This window comes from Canis lupus, chromosome 3 (assembly GCF_048164855.1).
Source record: "Canis lupus baileyi chromosome 3, mCanLup2.hap1, whole genome shotgun sequence".
In the NCBI taxonomy this organism is placed as follows: domain Eukaryota; kingdom Metazoa; phylum Chordata; class Mammalia; order Carnivora; family Canidae; genus Canis; species Canis lupus.
In genome coordinates this window covers 81,287,366-81,296,809 of record NC_132840.1, presented here as the reverse complement: position 1 = coordinate 81,296,809, position 9,444 = coordinate 81,287,366, and the positions used below count along the sequence as shown (strand labels likewise).

Genomic DNA, 9,444 nt, shown 5'->3' with positions numbered 1-9,444 from the left:
GGTAACGGGGGCAGGGGGGGAAGGTACATTACAGATATTCCCACTCAACTTGCTCTAAACAGCTCTAGTATTAATGGAAATTTTAATGAAAAACTAAGCCTTGATTAGGTTGCCATGCAGAATTCCCACATAAGCAGAGTCTGGTTAATTTCCCTTGTGCCAGGGGCATGGGCTCAAATGCACACGCACACACACACACAAATCTCTCAGCAAATTCCCTCCAATCTCCAGGCCAATGACCCTCATGTTTTCTTCTGCTGGCCTACTCCTAGAGTTTTATACAGGGTCGTGGGGCCTCCCCCATGCTTTAATTGGAGCAGGCTCAGAGGCTAGGAATTGCCAGAGAGCTCCAAAGGGAGTGTCCAAGTTCTCTCGGCCTCCTCCAGCTGCTCAGATGGAATCCGCCAACTGGCTACAGGGAGCAGTGTGTTTCAGAAATGGAAATGCAAGAGGCTAGGTGCTGTGTCCCCTCCTAAGCTGGGCAGCCCGGTGCTCCCCACTCCCTTGGGACCCAGCTAATTGAGTAGCTTCAAAAAAAATAAAAAGAAAAGAAAGGAAAACCAACACACACACAAAGGCATGCACTCCCCTGAGATGTTTTAATTATGACAAGCAACTCTGTCTATCCCTTGTAGTAGAAACCGGCACCCCCCTAGGGAGAACCAGGAGTTGTAGGAGAAAAGCAGTCAATGGCTTCATCTTGTTAAAGCCAGCAGATATGGAAACCTCCCTCCTACCACCACACCCTCCCGTCTCTGGGTCCTCAACCATCTCGCAGGTGGACTCTCACTGGCACTCTTCCAGACGCTTCTTCCTGAGCCAAGCCTGAGCGGCGCCCCGACACCTGCACGTTGAAGCATCTCTGCTGAGAGGTCAGTGAAGGGAGAGCAGATCCCCGGCTCCTGCTCTGAGTAGAAATAAATGAGCAATTAGAGAGACGAAACAAAGAAAGAAGCAAGAAGGAACCAGAAAAAAGTCAACCGCTACACTCTAGACAGCTGAAGAACCCGAGTGAAGCGGAGGGTTTCCTCCTCCCTGGCCCTTATGGTGCCTCCTGTCAAGTCACACATAATTAATTAATTTCTAATGTCACCTTTCTCCAAGGGGCCTGCCCCATTTTCTGATTTCTTTGATGGTCAAGAAGTCACGGGCCCTGTCCCATTTTCTGGTTTCTTTGATGGTCAAGAAGTCACTCACAGCTGATACGATAATGGGCTCTTGGTCAGAGCCGTGCGTTTTTGGTCTGAGGAGTCCCCAGTGCTCCTGTCCACCAGCTGCCTGGCTCCTCTGTGACCGGCATGGAAACACTTCAGTCACTACGAGGCGGCAACTCTTTCCAGGGGGTGAGGTGAACACAGCTTTCACCTTGCAGACCCTGGTTGCAAAAATCTCTTCAGGGAAATCAACCTTCTTTCTCTCCTCTCAATAGGCTTTTGGCTCTCTCTCTGTTGCTCTCTTTCCCTCTTCTCTTCCCACCCGCACCTCTGTCCCCCCACTGCCATTTATTTCCTGGCATCCTGTAAAGATGAAGAGCGCTATTTCAAAGGCTGGGTTTGATCCTCAGCTTTGTGAAGTGAGCCGGGGCCTCCCAGTTCACTCCTGTCACAGTAGAGCCTCTTGCCTCAGACTTTCTCACCTGCTTGCACATAGAATCTTCTAGGTACTTTTTAAAATTACCTGCATTCGGGGCCCACCTCAGACCAATTAAATCAGAATCTTGGGAGGTAGAGCCTGGATATTTGTATTTTTTATGCTCCTCTAGGTGATCCTGTGTAGCTAGTGGTGAAAACCACTATGTCTAGTCCCATACCCACAGCTATCGACAGACACCTGCCCCCAGAACCCTCCCTGGTAATCTTCCCAACTCACATCCTCTGGTTCCAATAGGGAGCGGGGCGAGGGGGTGACCTAGAAGAAATCAAGTCAGCAGAGCCCCAGGCTCCCAAGAGACCTACTGAAAAGACCCTATGGGACCAGAGTAACCCCAGACATAGGCTTTCTGACCCTCCTGAGTAATGTATCCCCTCTTTCAATTACCTGTCAGCCCAGGTGATTCATCTCTCATTATTTAGGACAGAACACAGAATTGTAAAAGTTGTAGGGGACTTCTCTCCTTCTTCTTGCAAAAAGCAGCTCATGAGCCTGTCTGACAATAGTATCTGTTCTCTTTGTGATAAACAGCATACAACCAAACAATACTTATCAGAAACCCACAGGAGGCATGACCTACTGCTAGTTGCTATTTATTCTAAGAGACAGCGTCTTTGCCATTTGGGAGTTTATGTCATAAGAAAAATGACACCATCCAAAACACAGTTACCCAGAAGGCAGTTACAACTTTGTGCTGTCTTTTCTCTTTTTTCTTTTTTTTCTTAGTATGTTTTGGTTTTGAGATCTGTTTGGGGTATTTCACCAAGATATTAAGTGACAGAAGAGTGTGTTTATGGCACATAAACATTGGTGGTTTCTTCAGAGTCTGGGTTTCTACAGAAGCTTAATCCTTCCAAGCCTTTTGTCGGGTCTTAGATGCTCTCCCCACGGGCCCCTATCTCATCCTTGCTATGCAAAAGTCAAAGCAAAAACAGAGTCGTTTGCCAAATTCCCATCCCCTGTAGCTTCCTGGATGGTGTTAATACACAGCCCGGGGAAAACCATATTGCATCTTCTATTGGTTCTTGGAATGGCTTCATCCTTTACTAACCAAGCCTCATCTTTCTCAGAGTCACTGCATGTTCTAGCTGTGGGACAGTTTTATGGTTTACTGCCTTGGCAATCAATGTAACATGCTGAACAAGATTGCTTTCCTCTGGCCTGGTAATGGTCAGCTCATCCTTAAAAGTTTGTTCCTCCTTCGATGAGCAACAACCTGACATATCCAAATGTTTACTTGGCACTCTCGAGGAACTCTTATCATCCAGGCAATGGGTTCCCTTCTTGGAAACAGTCCAAGACACACAGTCAGTTCTCAATTAGCCATGCTAATGAAGATGAGCAATGGTGCAGATAATCCAAAATAGCAGATTATCTGGAAATCACTTTTATTGGCTTTGGAATAAATGTAGTGATGCAGTGCATGTAAGTGTGTATGCATTAGTGTGTGTCCCAGCAGTGTCACATTTTCTGTGGACTGTCTGTTTTATGTGTATCGGAGTTTGCATTCTTGAGGTAGCATCATTGGAAAGTGTAGTAAACATCCCAGCTGCATCATGAATAACAGAGGGAAACTAACATGGAGTTAAAAATGGTATCTACAGAGGCAATGAAAATAGCCATGGGCCTCTGTTTCAGTAGTTTTGTGGTGGACACTGCAAGGCTTATCCCTTCCCATCAGGGGCCCCATTTTGCCCTGCATGCCCCCTGTGGGGTGACTAGTGCCCACTATGTGCCCCAGATCCTGGCAGGGCTATCTGGAGGAACTCCAAGCCATAATCTCTCTACAGGCTGCAGAGTTGCCCCTGCTTGTTGGCACACTAAATTTGTATTGCCCCCCTATAACACCGGAATGCCACCTGGTGCTCCTGCAGAGTAAATACCTGACAACTTCCAACCTTTCTTGGAAGTTTATGGCAAGCTCTTGATGGTGGACTTGAAAGGAGACGCTTGGTGGAAAATGGTTCTCAAACTTTATTGAACATATAAGGAGCTTGTTTTAGTTGCAAATACGTGGACCCTACTCACTGAAATTCTAGTTCAGATGTCTGGGGTAGACCCTCTAATTTGTACTGTTGTCAAGTGTGCCACCCTGTCAGAGATATTCTTTGAGAACTCTGTTTAGAGAACCATTCTGACTGCTGCTGATCTGATGTTGGGCAGTAGCTTGAGCGTAGATGAATTGGCCTTCTCAAGATCTTTTCCTCCACCAACTACTGTGCTTTGGTTAAAGTCTAATTTATGATGAACCTGTAGGGACTATAAATATGGGTGTGGGACAGTCCTCACCAGGTGGGCTGGGCAAAGTGTACAGACACTTGGGCCAGAATACAGTCTTCCCAGCCTGTGTCCAGAAAAGCATGGCCAACCCATAAGTCACAGAGCTTTCTTAGATGATATAATAATAATAATAATAATAATAATAATAATAGCTACTGTTTGTTGAACACTTACTAGGTGGCCAGCATTATTGTAAGCGTTCCACATGAATTTTCTGATTGAATTCTCTTAATCCTATGAGGTGTTGTTCTCATTTTGGGAGGCCCTGTGGAGAAGCTATCTCAGTCTTTGTAGAGCCAATTTTAAAATAAGAGAAAAAAAATAAACAAACCCAGCATGTTTGAAATTCTTGAAGAAAAGACAGCATGTAAATCAACTAATTATTATTAACATTCATGACTATATCCTTGCAGGCAAAAGGAAAAAAGTATGATTTTCTGTAGTGTTCAAAGAGGTGGTTCAGACCAGAGCAATTAGTTAGCTAATTGACCAGTTGGAAGGTTTTCAGTGATCCTCTTGATTTTTGCCCACTGGCCTATTCTCCTTGTGAGATATAAGGGTAGGTCAAATCCAGCAGCTGTGACCAACTGCCTAAAATGGGGTTGCTACTCCAGACAATTTCCCACACCCCAAAGATCAGAGTGGATAAAGTCATAGTAAGTCCAGTTGTTTATGTGATCATCAACTTTCAAAAATAAGCAGTAAGATCCATGGTCACATAAAGTAGGGTCACATCTACCGTACTCCTGGTAGATTAACCAAATATTATCAGGCTTCAGGCAGAATCAAGCAGAGTCTAAGTGAAGGAGAAGCAAGTGGAATAAAGCCTAGAGGCAACAAGAAGAGAAAGCTGTTGATAGTGAAGCCCTAAAGACAAAGAAAAGATCTTAACGAGATGCAAATCCCATTCAGGAAAGCTCTCCAACTCAGTAATTAAAGTACATCCAGGAATGTAGGTCTGGCGGGGTATAAGGGATCAATAGGTTAAATACTTTATGTTGTTTAATCAGATACTTAGCACAGATCAAATATTACCTTATTGAGGTTATTAGGCTAAATGAGGGCACTGTGATGGTGAGCATTCATTACAGAGATGCCAATGGATCATGAAAATAGCAAGGTACAATCCTGAGTCACCTCTAGCCCCAAGATGAGGAACAAGGAGGCCAGAAAGCCTGCACAGGACTAAAGTGGCATCTGTGCTCTTCCTGAGGAGTAACTTGGGAAGTTGGGGGTGATAAGTTTTCCCAGGGAACTAAGGTACCAAGTCTTGAAATGGATAAAAATAATGTTCTCCTTGAAGCTGGGTGTACCTAGTGTTGTGCAAAAGTGAAGCAGGTAGCCGCGTTATTCAGGACCATGGAAAGTACCCTTGTTCTTGTTCCTCCTTATTCTGTTTATTTGTATCATAACAAACATGACTGTGTTGGGGGATTGAAGCCTCAACTCTTAAACATACTTTCCTGAGAAGGGGCCCCATGGCAAAAGAAGCCCACTAGACTTCTCCTGAACTGGGAGAGCTGTGACTGAGCCACAGAGGGACCGGTAACCCTTCGGCTTTGGCAATGCCCATCTTCTTTGCTAAATGCGTGGATATGAAGGGGAGACCTTTGTGGATTGATCGTTAATTATGCTCTGCCGATGTTGTTGGCCTTGATCCAGTCAGACTATTTCCTTGTCTTTTCCAATAGGTAGATGTAAAGCCAGATTGGAACTTTGCTGAAAATCAAGAGGGAACAAAAAAGGAAAAAAGCAATAAATTTACAAAAGTATCACTAAAACAGGTGGCTGCATCAACAGAGAGTCGCACAAGCTCCACCTGACCCCAGGCGCACAAACCCCAGCTGACCCTCACTCCTCTCCAGAGCCCACTCAAGGTCCTCTCTGGGGTGGAAACAGATTGTCCCTGTATTATTGTCCCATTCTCTTATTCCATCTCATCCCCAGCCCATCTGCAGGCCCTGAGTTTCCACAATTCCTGGTCCCCACTCTGGTTGGGAAAGGGAAAAAGATTCTGCTCTTTCTCTTCCAAAATGTACATCCTTGGGCATCAGTTCCACCAGCAATTACCCGGCAAATCTGTCTCCTGCCCCACCTGGAGGTTGGTTTTTTGTTGTTGTTGTTGTTGTTGTTGTTGTTGTTGTTGTTGTTGTTTTTAAGATTTTATTTATTTATTCATGAGAGACACAGAGAGAGAAGCAGAGACACAGGCAGAGGGAGAAAGAGACTCCCTGTGAGGAGCCTGATGTGGGACTCAATCCCAGATCCTGGGACCATGCCCTGAGCCAAAGACAGATGCTCAACCACTGAGCCACCCAGGCGTCCCTGCACCTGGAGGCTTCTGATCCATTTCTCTATGTGTTGCTGTGCTTGCTTTGCTAAAACATTCTAACTAGCTGGGTGTTAGGCAGAGCTCTACTTTTTTTTTTGGAAATAATCCACCAGTAAATTTAATAATATTCCAGTTTTCTGACTGGGCCCCTCAGAGCCTTAGGGTTCCCAAAAGGTCCAAACTGCCTCTACAGACAATCAGTGGGGAGGCTGAGTAGACAATGCCCAGGACCTAACCACTGCCTGCCACCCACTGGCTTAGACTTCACTTGTGCCAATGTGAAATGTTGAAATTCCATGTAAAATATCATCTGAAAAATAATGCACTACTTAAGATAAAAAGGTTTGAGGTCATTATTCAAGTTTTTCTAGAGGTTTCAATGATAGTATCTTTTATTCTATTTCCTTCCCCAAACATAGTAAAACAGCAATGATACAATGATAATTGTTGAAGGCTTCTTGTATGCTAACAGTTTTCAATACATTGTCTTATTGAAATCTTTTTTTGCAAAGGAAGATACTTTATTCTACAAATGAAGATGCACAGAGACTGTGGTTAAGAAACTAGCCCAAGATCTCACAGGTCTGAATGACAGAAGCCACAGGCGTCTTTCCGACCTCAGAGTCCAGACAGCATAGTCTTGCCTGACCCCACTCACATTCAGACACCGCTCCTATGAGAGTGGAACCTACTATGTTCCCACTCCAGAGACATCTCCAGTTCTTGACTTCTTGGCAGAGCATAAATAATGGACAGTTCCCCAGTCCAGGGAACCCACCTCTCCAGGTCAGATTCTCATTTCCACTCACTCTGGAGAGTTCTAATTAGCTTCTGACATTTCCTCTCACCCCTTCCTTGGCCCCACCCCTCCTCAAGGGCCACCGTGTTTTATTATGGAGATACTCTAGTCACCAACAGTATCAGGAACAAAAAGAATAAGAGAAAGTTAATTTTGTCCTCAAAATCCACACAAGGGCTAATGTTTGTTGCTGCCGCTGCTATTGTTCTGGGTGGGTGGGATTCCTACCATGTTATTGCCACACAGAGACCCGAGCCCAGACAAGCCTAAGAAGACCAGGCCACCGGGACTCTCCCCCTCATTCTGCAGCCCACTGACGCGTCTAGAACAGCCTTCATGGAACTCTCCAGAGTAGACCAGCACACCCTGCACCCGAGACCACAATAGTGCTGTGAAAATTGCAAAGCCACTCTCTTCTCAGAGTGGCTTCTAGTCCCCAGAGTGATAACACAGTAGCTTCTTTCCCTGGGTAGGAAATGAAACAACTTGATAGGAGGAGGGAAAGCGTTTGAGTTGACAAGTGAAGTGATTTTTTAACCTTCCAAATTCAGTTGTTTGTGGGGGGAGTGCAAGGGTGAAGGAGAAAAGAGGCAGGCGTGAAGGCTTCAGCAAGTCAGACTTTTCAGGGGAACAAAGAAGGCATTTGTCAGAGCAGAGAGCTGTGTAAACCCACCGAGAATTCAGACAGTTAGCACCTTGGCGGGCCCCTGCCTTTGCAAGCTGTGACCTAATTTTGAGAGATGCTGCTCTTATTGTTTTCCAGATAAAAGCAAGCAACAGCAAAAGCTCTCCCGGATGAGGCTTTGACATCAGGAAAAATTATCCTGACTCTAGTGACTAATCCCCCCTTAGCCCTCCTCCTGCACCCCAATCTGACACCCTTCTATCCCTCTCGCGTTTCCCAAATCTTTGGCAGAATTGTTGCCAGATCCCCAGCCATCAACACCAAGAGAAGGACAGATGTTCACCATCACCACCTGTCCACTGTGGGTGGGACCCATGTTTAGCATAGTCTTTGCCAGTGGGTGAGCTGGGAATGTCTCGCAGGGCCTTCTCCCATCCCAATTAAAATCCAGCCATTTAGCTGCCATTTTCAAAAGGCCAGGAAAGAACAAAGGGTTACCTCTGGGGTAAAAGAATAGCCTTCTGCAAATCCCTGTCCTTTTACATAATAGGTCAGCGATAATATGTAGGGAGAGGAGGCAAAAACTTCAGAAAAGCAAATCCTTAAGACACTCAACATGTGAAATAAAATCAGAAGCAGTGTGGAAGGCAGAGGGAGGAGAGATTCTACTGAAGTTCAAGAGTCAAGAGTCTGTGCTTCTAAGGGGCTCTGACCTCCCACGACATCAGGCTCTGTGGCTGTCCAGTTGGAGGGACATGGTCCAAGCGAAACAACCCCTCCAGACAGAAGTGGAAGGGGAAGTGGGGGCCATCAGGTGCTTAAGTGGGCCAAGAGAAGGGCATCCCTCCAAAACAGTGGAGCCTCCTAGATTATACAAGCTCCTCTTCATCTCCAAGTTACCATAGATAGTCTCTTCTCAGTGGAAATTCCTTCCTCAGAGTTCTCCCCAGAAAGACTAATCTAATCCTCTGCCCATCTTTAACATTTTAGAGGCAGATGTGCAGAGGTTGGAAAAAAAGGACATGTCACTCCCTTAAAATTCCTTTCAGGTTACATATTCTGGATTCATCAACCTGAGATTGATTCTTCCTCCTAGCTCTGAGGTAGTAAAAAATCTTGGATGCTCAGGAGAAAATATCCTTTTGCAGCGTTTAGAGAAACAGTGTCCCTGGTAGAGAAGGTACCCCACCCCCGACCCCTGCCAGGTGACCTAACCACAAGCCTAATGAAACTGAATGCAGAGATGTGAAGACACACAAAGAGATTTTCAGAGGAGAAGTGAATGGTTCAGGCCCCCTGGGAACCAGAGGCCCACAGTAGGAAGACTCAAGACCATTAAACACTAGAATGGAGGGTTGTGGCCTCACTGTGACGGAGGTTGAGATATGTGCTGGGCTTTGGGCCTGGTGGGACAGGTGATAAAGACACAGGGCCCTTACCCTGAAGGCAGTCCCCCTATGGGGAGACATTGTGGGATCTCCCCCTGGGTCCCCATAGGGGCATTTACAAGATATCTTTTCAACCCTCCTTTTCAGTATGACTGAATAAGGCTAGAGTGGAACAAAGGTGTCATTTCCATTTGATAGCACAGGAGATGACAGAAATGTCAAAGGCCTCCCTGCCTCTGACTACTTCCATCTCCAGGGCTCATCATGCACCCCCTCTTCGAGTCAGCGAACATGCAAGGTCGGGCCCTGGTCTCATCACGTCTCGCCCAACTTCTCCCACTCGTCAGATGGGCTCCGCTCATTGCCCTGG

General features: G+C 45.9%; 1 protein-coding gene across 5 annotated transcripts in view; it reads left to right on the top strand.

Moving 5' to 3' along the window:
* Positions 1-9,444, top strand: part of KIRREL3 (kirre like nephrin family adhesion molecule 3) — a 540,292-nt gene that overhangs the window by 320,299 nt on the left and 210,549 nt on the right. The gene's annotated exons all lie outside the window — the stretch shown is intronic.